We start from the raw sequence: 11059 nt of genomic DNA on the forward strand, positions 1-11059 counted from the left end.
GAATAGTACCTGGCGGATGTGTGTAGATTACACAGATCTGAACAGGACATGTCCGAAGGATAGCTACCTGCTTCCTAAGATTGACAATCTGGTTGACTCTACAGCCGGCCATGCCCTGATGAGCTTCATGGACGCCTACTCAGGCTTCCATCAAATTCCCCTATGGAAGAAGGATCAGGAGAAGACGACCTTCGTCACTGATCAGGGGTTGTATTGCTACACGGTGATGCCGTTTGGGTTGAAGAATGCGCTTGCTACCTTCCAACGAATGATCAACACGGTTTTCACTAATCAAATCGGAAGGAACATAAAGGCGTATATTGATGACATGATAGTCAAATCCAAGCTCCAGGCGAATCACCTAGCCGACCTCCGAGAAACCTTCACCACACTCAGGCGGCACAAGGTCATGCTTAACCCCAAGAAGTGTGTCTTTGGTGTTGAGTCTGGGAAGTATCTCGAATTTCTGATTGATCAAATAGGCATAGAGGCCAATCCGGAAAAAGTGCAGGCGGTGATTGACATGCAATCACCCCGAACCGTCAAGGAGGCTCAGAAATTAACCGGTTGCCTAGCGGCATTAGGAAGATTCCTTAGTCGGTCAAGTGACAAGTGCCTTTACTTCTTCCAAGCAATCAAGAAAAAGTCTAGATTTGAATGGGGAGAAGAGGCTGAGGCGGCATTTCAGAGGTTAAAGCAACACTTGCACTCTTTGCCAAGGCTAGTGAGCCCCCTGCCCAAGGAGGTTCTCTACATGTACCTAGCCGTCTCAGATTACTCCCTTAGTGTTGTTCTCCTTGCTGAGAGAGACGATAAGCAGCTCCCGGTGTACTTCATCAGCCACATTCTCAGAAATGCTGAGCTCCGGTACCCAATGATTGAAAATTTTGGGCTGGCTCTCTACAAGGCAGTCAAGCGGGTGAAGCCATACTTCCTAGCCCATCCGGTGACTGTCTACACTGATCAGCCACTCAAGCGTCCAATGACTACCATAGAGTCATCCGGCAGAATGATCAAGTGGGTTGTTGAAATGCAAAGCCTGGAGATAACTTTTGAACCTAGGCGGGCAGTGAAAGGTCAGGCGTTTTCCGACTTCATAGTCGAAATGACTAGGCCGGCTCAGCCGGAAAATACCGATCAGGTTTGGAAGTTATTTGTAGACGGAAGCTCTACGGTAAACGGCTGTGGTGCAGGCGTAATTTGCAAATCTCCGAAAGGGGATACATACGAATATGCGCTACGGTTCAAATTTCAAGCTTCAAACAATGAAGCTAAGTATGAGGCCCTGCTAGCCGGTATAAGCATGTGTAAGGCAGCAGGGGCAAGAAAAGTTAACGCCTGCTCAGACTCTCAATTGATTGTTAGCCAATTCAATGGTGACTATGAAGCCACCCATCTGGCAATGATCAAATACCTGTAGGCGGTCAAAGATGAGGCGGGGACATTTCACGAGTTCCATCTAAGTCAGGTGCCCCGATCAGAGAACAATCAGGCGGATGCTTTGTCCAAACTTCCGCCACTTGTGATACGCCTAAGTCAGTCTTCTGGGAAGTCATGGAAAAAAGAAGCATTGAACATGATCCCATTGGAATCCTTGACTGAAGCTCTACCTGGATGGACCCCATCCGGGATTATTTGGTAGACGACACTTTGTCGGATGCCCCATCAGAAGTGGCAACACTTAAAAAGCGAGCTCTAAGCTTTGAAATGTACAGGGGGGAACTCTTTAGAAAGGGTTACCTCTAGCCGTTGCTGAAGTGCTTTACCCCAGAGAAGGGAAAAGAGGTGCTAGAGGATCTGCATGCGGGCTTTTGTGCTTCACACATAGGCGACAGGACTCTAGCAAAGAGAACTAGGCGGCAAGGCTACTTTTGGCCTACTCTTGAGGCAGACGCAATGGACTTAGTGAAGAAGTGTGACAAGTGCCAGAAGTTTGGCCGGCTCATACACCGTTCGGCAACAGATCTGACGGCAATCTACAGCCCGGTTCCCTTTGCAAAATGGGGCATGGACATCTTGGGTCCCTATACACCTGCTACAGGCGGACGAAGATACATTTTGGTGGCTGTAGATTACTTCACTAAGTGGGTTGAGGCCGAGGCAGTCAAAGGCATCAAGACAAAGGACGTCATCTTCTTCATTTGGAGGAACATCATCACCCGGTTTGGGGTGCCTATGTCTATGGTTTTTGACAACGGTCCTCAATTTGAAACTTCTGCCCTCAAGGATTGGTTGGGAGATTAGGGGATCTCACATTGTTTTGCATCCGTTGGCCGGCCCCAAGCAAACGGTCAAGTTGAAGCCTTCAACAAACTCATTTCAGACGGCATAAAAAAGAAGATTGAAAGAGCCGGTGGTCTTTGGGCGGATGAGTTACCTCACATCCTTTAGGCCATCAGAACAACTGAAAAGGGGGAAACCGGTGAAACCCCGTTTCTCATGACATACGAAACTGAAGCTGTCTTGCCAATTGAACTTTATGAGCCAACACTCTGAGTCATGCTCTATGATGAAGAGGCTAACTGGGAGGCCATGCGCCTAGCATTGGATTCACTCCCAGAACGCAGGGGCAACGCCGCCTTGCGTCATGAGATATACCGTCTGAGAATGGCGAGGGCTTACAACAAGAGAGTACACAAGCGGCCCCTCAAAGTTGGGGACTTTGTACAACGAAAAATGGAAGCAACCGGTAGGGCAAATGAGCAGGGAAAGCTAACCCCCAATTGGGAAGGCCCCTACCGGATTTTTGACGAAGTTAGAGGCGGCACCTACCGCCTGGAAACCCCAGACGGTAGAAAGCTACCCAAAACCTGGAACGTAGATAACTTGAAAAAGTACTACTTCTAGGAAGATGTAATCATTTTTTGTAAATAGAGTAAATGAATGAGAAATACTTTATTTCAATTTCTTTTTGTGTACCAAAGTCCCAATGTGAACAACACATCCGGGCATTTTCTAAAACCTACTTGTGCAATGCACAACCGAGCATCCGTTTGCCCAAACTAAAAACGAAATGCTAAGTACCTAACTTAGCCGTTTAAAGGCACAGAGCCAACATATTTAAACCGGCTGCTCTACCCATGAACAGGCATCCGGCAACGCCCTTCCGGGTGAATTTGTCGAAGAGAACATCTCCCTTCCGGGTGGTACATTGTTCTAAGTGTCAAAAACCCGGACGGTCTTAACTGCCTTGGTTAAGTTTATGGCCGTACGATTGACCTATTACAAACAAGATAGAACCGGTTATTTCCCCAAGGAAATACAGACGGTAAATTACATCTTGTTAGGCAGCCGGTTGTTGCCCAAAAGCACCCTAGCCGGCTACCGCGCCCATTGGTTGACTTCAAAACATCGACTTCCAAGTAATATCGAAAAATCTCAACTGGCTGTTACCCCAAAGCAACCCAGCCGGGAAGATCACATTTCAAATCACAACCGCTCATTGCTCCAAGGCAACACATGCGATAAGGCAGACTTCTGCCGTCAGCCGGTCTTTGCCCAAAGGCACCCCAACCAGTCCTGACCCCCCATGCAAAAGGTCACTAGACCAGTTCAGGCAGCAATCGGCGTCCTAGCATGCGTCTGACCCTAATCCGCCTGAACTCAGCCGGGCAAACCAGTTATATATTGATCCGAGTAATTATGGACGGCTACTTGCTTAGTGTTGGCACTAAATAACCACCCGTCCAGGGGCAGACATAGCCAACACATCCGGCAATATTAACAGCATGCAAAATCGCAGAAATTCAATAAGTTTCAAAAATGGAGGAAATTGAACAAGTATTGCAAAGAAAATTGACTCAGTCAGCATATGTATATAAATAACATCAAATTTGTTCAAGTGTTAACCGGACCCCTTGTCCGGTGAAAGATACATTGAAAAACACGGCTCGCAGGCTGGGGAGAAAAAAGTAGAAGACATAAAGCTTAAGGTTGAGGCCCAGCCGGATCCTTGGAGGCGGTTTCTGGAGCAGGGGGGACTATCTCTTGATTTTCATCCTGGTTCTCTCCCCCCTCTGAGTCGATCTCCGCCTGCATGGCGTCGATCTACTTTTTAATCCACTCCTCATAAGGCTCCGGAGCCGGCTGGTTTGTTTCCAGCGCATCAATGGCAAGATCAGCGTATTTATAGGCAAGCTCCCAAACGGCGTACTCCGTATCCGGGTGCACCAGGGACCAAGACAATTGCATTCGGTTGGCGCAGTCTTTTCTCTTCAATGAGCCGGCTCTGTTCAGCTTCCAGCGTGGTTTGGAAGTTCTGGCTAGCAGTAGCTGCCTCCTTCTTCAGGCGAACATTGTCAGCCAGGAGCGTCGTATTCTCCTTTTTGGCACGCTCTAGGAGCTTAACCAAATCCGACGCCTTCTTCGCCTCCGCCTCGGCATTCTCCTTCTCCGCTTGGAGATTGTGGAGCTTGGTGCCGGCTTCATTGAGCGCCTTCTGGAGCGCCTTAATAGAATCCGCCTGTTGCATGATTATGCTTTTAGTTTTCAATTCATGCATAATCATGGAATACTGGGCAACGTTATGAGCGTCAGACACATCCCGTTTAGCCCGTCTTACCTCCACGCGCAGCATTAACTGCAAAAACCCAAACGGTGTTAAGAGGGGTCAGACGGTAAAATAACTTAAACAGATAATGAAAGATCAAAGTTGAAGAGCATACATCAACCAAGCCGGCCATGACCTAGTCGGCATTGAAGGTGTTGATCCCAAGGATCACCTCCTTCTCCTCCTTTGGCACCGCCTTCACCATGGCCCGAGCGTATGGTTGAAGATCCGACCAGCGAGGGGATAGATCTGCACCAGAAAAAGATGGTGAGAAGGCAACATACTTCCCTCCTATCGACTGCCGGCTGCCAGAAGAGTCTTCTGGCTGGAGCTGGGAGTGCGACTTGACCCGCATAGGCTTGCCAAGCAAAGAAGGGTTGAAGGGTCAATAGTACCTTGGGATGCTGGCTGAGGGTCGCGACTGCCCTCAGCCGGTACAGAGGCGCCGGATGCCCTAGGCGGCACAGTCCCCTTCTCGGGGACATCCGGCTGCCTGGTGGAAAGATCAAACCCCAGGCCGAGGTTTTTGACAGACTTACCCCCAACCGTCAGACGGTTGGGTGCTGTCAAGGAGGAAGTCTTCCTCCCCTTATTTTGGCTTGGCGGCTCCTCGCCAGGTCGAGGCCTTATTAATTTTGCGATGGAGCGGTGCACCTTGCTCCCATCCTGAAACAATGCACAAAAGGTCAGGCGGCAAAGGAGTCAAGCGGAAATCGAAGGAAAAAGAAAGGAAAAGCAAGATACCTTATTTTTTGTCGCCTGGGCAGCAAGCTTTTTCTCCGCATTAGCCTTGCGGATTTCAACGGCTGACTTAGCAGGCGTCTTGTCAGAAGGCAACATAGCTAGGCCACGCACTGCACAAAAGAACCCATCCAGTTAAAAGAATGGTACAAAAAAAAATGAATCATTACAAACAACAAAATAGGGCCAATCGCTAATGTGACCTACGTTTATCAAACTGAGTACTAAGCTTACAGACGGACAAAAATGCCTCGTCACGAAGAAACTCGTGCTTTAGCACCCAATTTCTGGGTACGCTTATTGTCTCCCCATTGGAGAGAGTAGTTGTGGTCTGTTCAAAGAATTTGGATTCAATTATTCGCTCGTAGTCCTCATCCGGGATACGAGGCTTTTTGCATTTATGACCTAGGAGGTCCGGCTTCCGGTTGTATGTCCTATACTCTCGGTTTTCCTCCTGGGTGGGAGCATAGACCAAGTAGAACCTGTTCTTCCAGTCCGACCACTTAGACGGTTTGTCTAGGGTCATCAGGTACTGGGGATAGGTAGTCAATGTGTACCAGGCTCTCCAACCGCCTGGGCTTCTGCTCAAATAATGCATGTGAGCAAAGGCCTCCCAGCCGGGGTTGAGGTCCTGCATCTCACAAGCAGCTATGTATCCCAAGATGTTAACCCAAGAATTAGGGGTTATCTGCCAGACGCCCAGGCCATACCCTCGAAGGATGGCCTTGATTGTATTATGAAGAGGGAAGCGAAGACCAGCTAGAAACGCCGCTTCATAGCAGCCGAAGTACCCATTTGCATTGGGCTGCTCGTTCTCCCAAACGATGGTGCCCATCTCAGGCGGCACAATTATTCTCCAATCCTCCCCAAGAGGACGGATCTTTACAAAGTCTGCTAAATTGCTGGCCATGCTGGCCCTATCCTTAGCTGAGACGGCAATGAGGAAGGGGTCGCCTTTATTGTTCCAAGTAGGACTTTCCTCCGCCTCACTATCAGCATCCGGTGTCAAGAGGCTGCTACTACTGCCGCTTTGTTCTGATCCAGAAGAAGAGGCGGTCTCGCCATCACTTGCATTCTCTGCTGGGTTTTCCAGCTCGACCCTAGAGGGAGAGGTGGTATCTTCACCGCCTCCCTGATCCATACCAAAAATCCCATCACTGGGAGTGCTTGGGGTGCCATGCGGTGACCCCCTTGTCATCTCTGCCTGATTAGGGTCAGGCGGCAACTCGCCAGAGTTTTCTTCTCTGTACTCTGGATCGAAGGCAGTCTTTTTAGTTCGAGCCATTGCGTCCTGCACAGAGACAAAGACGGTCGGTTTCGGAGATGAACAAGGAGACTCCCAGTACCCAGAGGCGGCACCCCCAGTCCTAGACTCTGCCGTACCAGGAGACCGGCCGGCCTCTAAATTGTGGTATGCCGTGTGTGTGATGGGTGAGGTCATTATTCTAAAATATATACAGCCAGAAGATTTAAAAATAAAGAAACTCCAAAAGGCAAGGAACCGAGACGTTACCTTGAAATTGAAGAAAAGTTTGGAGAAAGGAGACGAAAGATTGTTGGCCAACGATACCCCAGACGGTATCACTTTGAGCAGACTGCAAATTGGCAAAAGGAAGAAAAGTTAATCACCAATGTTGCCGAAAGACACCGCATGCGGAAAAAGCCGGTTGTGTTAGACATGCAGAGCAAGTAGTCTGGAGATTTTATGAAAGGTTGTCCAAACACCCCCCTAGACGGTGTAAACCGGCTGAGGACCATTCTAGACAACTTACGAAGAAAATTGCTCGGAACTCCCACAGGCGGCAGAAAGCCGGTTGGGCATCCGATACAACAAAAAATCAAGAGGCTATTCCCAGATACCCCATATGGTATAATGCCGGTTGGGGTGTCAGCCAAGCAGCTCAGAAGGGAATTGCTCACTCATACCCCAGACGGTGAAAAAACCGGCTGAGGGTCTATTGAATGCAACTCACCAATGAGATTGCTTGAAGATACCCCAGACGGTGTAAACTGGCTTAGGGTCTATTGAATGCAACTCACCAATGAGATTGCTTGAAGATGCCCCAGACGGTGTAAACCGGCTGAGGGTCTATTGAATGCAACTCACCAATGAGATTGCTTGAAGATACCTCAGACGGTTTAAACCGGATGAGATTCTAAATAGACGCAATTTATCATAAAAATTGCCTAAAGAAGCTCCAGACGCAAAGGCCGGCTGCAGCATAACCAAACATCCAAACAAAGAAACTGACTAAGTCAGGAGGATACCTTAGTGAGACGGGCAACGTAACACACGGTATCCGGATGTATTGAGGTTGAAGGTTGTTTGCACAAGCAAGCAGTCGGGGTCAGGAGCTCTCTCTCTTTTTCTCTCAAGGAATCTCTCTAAAAAATGGCAAAGTGAGGAATGAAGGGAAGGAGATCCCCATTTATAGGAAATCTCATAAGGTGAACCGTCACCTTCTCTTCCCCCTTAGTTTGAAATTTGAAAAATAGAGGGAAGGAGGCAAACCGTCGCCCTCCTGCCTGCTGACACATGTCACTGGCGCCACGTGGCACAGCCACGTCAGCACCTGTGAGGGGCAAATGTTTAGGGTAAAAATTACCCTAGACACGTGGCCCAATGAGGGTTTGACATGTGTCACCCTCTTAAAGCACCATGGGCATCCAACCAATGGATGCCACGTGGCATTGTACCCCCAATGAGGAAGCAGATCCTCTTCTGCTATAAATAGAGGAATCATCATCATTTATTGGCATTCATAAATACGCACATAAAAACCTGAGCAATATTAATTGCGGAATCTCCCGGAATCCGAGAGAAATACCCGTTTACTTTCCGCACGTAATCTCATCCGGAATCATACTAACTTGATCGTCGGAGGCGGAACTCCACCCAACCGGAGTTTCGTGGTTTTGCAGGTACAGAGGTCAGCCGTGCATACTTGGTGTTGTAACTCTCCCGTAGGACACCTCAGAAAACCCCGAAACAGTTGCATTTTTATTACTTGTCTTCATTATTTGATATTACTTTGTATTCGGCATGTAATGTAAGAACTGGACACTTTTATATTTTGGTTTTGTTGGAACTTAGTTTAACTACTTTTATTAATCTATATTACATAGCTACAGCTGTTCAACCTTAGTGAAAGTACATAAATAAGTTCACTACCTAATTAATCCATCCCACATGTTCCTTCTAACTTCATATTGCTGATCCCATCCATCAACACTTGGCTCGTGGTGTTCGGTCCACCAACCTGCAATTGGGGGAAGAGGTGAATCTTGTGCAAGATCAAGACGGATGAAATGTGACCCACCAACTGTAGTGATCACGAACTCTCGAGCGGGTGCCTTGACCGTGCTTCGTGCCCGCAACGGTAACACCGTGATGCATGGGTAGTAGCAGGTTAGTACGCTGCCTATACCGAGAAGAATCACCCTTGCGTTGAACCAAGTAGCAATAGGAAATAAATCTTGAATTGCTACCATCCAATGCCGCATATCAACCGCCCCACCATCCCATCGAATACGTTCTACATTCATCCAAACCCTCCCAATCCCGTAATCCTTTCGTACAACATTGGATGAGTGGTGACCTCGTTTGCTATTGTTTCCCGAGTGGTAAACCATTGCGCTTGATCACCAAAGAAGAAGTCAGCCACACAACGAAAGCCACAGTTTCCATCACCAATGACATCCTTCCATGCCGTGATGTAAGGCAACATCGGTCCTGGAAGCAAGTGCAAATACCTGCATTGACTGATGTCACATTGATCTTCTGCACAAAATTAATGGTCATTTATTAGTACGCTACAAGATGAAATACATGTAATTCACAATAGGCGTGTAATTCACAAGTGCAAATACTTGTAATTTCATGACTTACCTGAGGTCGTACCTGATTGTTGTGTACCACGTTGAGTGTTTCGACGGTTTACATGTTCGAAATAACAAGGATCACGTTTGGTATCATTGTTCTTTTGTCGACCTCGAACATTGTGGTTTACATGTGGTTCTTCAAGATTTGTATGATCCGGATGCAACTCCTCTTCAATGATGCGAGATACATTTCGAAGTATAGCAGAATCGATCACTACCAATGACCTCATCTACCAGGGAACGAAAATGTGCACCTTCCTCGGTAAAATCGTTAACGAAAACAGGTATATCAACACCATCACCAATAATCAAGGTCTTCCAGAATGGATGAATTTGCCTGATATACAAGCCTGACTCTGTACTAGCGAATCATGTATCTGGCAAGCACATGGTAAACCTTGGGTCACACGCATTGCACATCCACAACGCATATACACCTGGTAACTCAACTCCCTCATCCTTCTCGTCTCATTATCGAGAATTTTCAAACAATGTTGAGACACTTTGCCATTTATAAGTGACAGTGCAATTGTCTGTACTTCTCACCAATTTTCAATCTTGATGCCTCCAAACCATTACGAATTGCAATGATCGGATTACCAATATGACAATGTACTCAGGCCCATACGGTATCCAAAGAACCTACCGTTGATTCAGATTATAAAAAAACATTATGATTTTTAATTAAAATTACTAAAACGAAGTAAAGACAACAACTACAACATTATAACAACGAACCTGTCGATGATTCAAACCACGTCTTCACTACTGAATGTTGGCTCTCAACTCTACAATTACTCGTGTTACCAAAGTGAAGAACTTGGTTCGTCCAAAATGTCACAAATTTGATTTTATGACAAAGCCATGTTCTCTCAACGTAAATAATCATTGCCGGATAGCTTGCCCACCTAGCTTTCATTGTATCTACAACAACATTATAATCCGCCTCGGTTGTAGCATCCATGATACGTTTCCATTTGCCATTCTTAAAACTCACACCAATCTTCTTACATATCAGTCACTCTAGCCTCCATATCTTTGTTAATGTGCCATCGACAAAGTAAATGCGACATCCCTGGAAACACTTCTCTCAATGCCGCACAAAGGCCAAGTTCACGGTCTGACAAAAATACTGATGGTTCTTTATCATACCCTATCAACTCCCTTAATCTCTGCAACACCCACCGATAGCTTGCGTGCACTCGTTGCGCATAAACACATAACCAACGAGGAAATTCTGATTTGTCGATGTTACACCTACTATCTCAAAGAACGGCATCCCGTATTGGTTGGTCTTGTATGTCGAATCCATACCAATTACATGTGGGTATGTGTGTAGTATGTTTACCGTGATTGGATGCACCATAAATGCATGTTGTAGGACGCTGAGGTCATCGACCATGACCCAGTAACTATACTGACTCTGTCTCGCCAAATGAAGAAATTGCTGAACAACTCCTCTTCCTTCAGACATCTCTGTTCTCAAGTCATTCCGGCAATTGTAAATGTGTCTGATGTTTGGATGATCATCAGGAAATTGCTCTACAATAGTTTCCATGATGTTACGCGATGCAACCTTGGACTTTGTCATGTCACGCACAACCTTTTTTGCATCCGGGCTCAAGTCACTAATTTTACGATGACCCTCCTAATACACAATCATTGGATGGTTATGGGTCCCAGTTTCATCATTTTTTGCACAGATCTTCTAACTGTCTGTGATGAATTCATAATATATCTTGATGTAGAAAGGACAAGCATTAGCTTTGGTTTTTGTGTCCTTTCGTATTGCATTCTCAAAATCTCTCGGCTTGCTCTTCCGTCCCCGATCACATTTCAAATATCGATACGGCCGACCATTTCTGGTTTTGTTGTAAGACGATTAAA

Source organism: Chenopodium quinoa, unplaced genomic scaffold, assembly GCF_001683475.1.
Source record: "Chenopodium quinoa cultivar QQ74 unplaced genomic scaffold, ASM168347v1, whole genome shotgun sequence".
Taxonomy (NCBI): domain Eukaryota; kingdom Viridiplantae; phylum Streptophyta; class Magnoliopsida; order Caryophyllales; family Amaranthaceae; genus Chenopodium; species Chenopodium quinoa.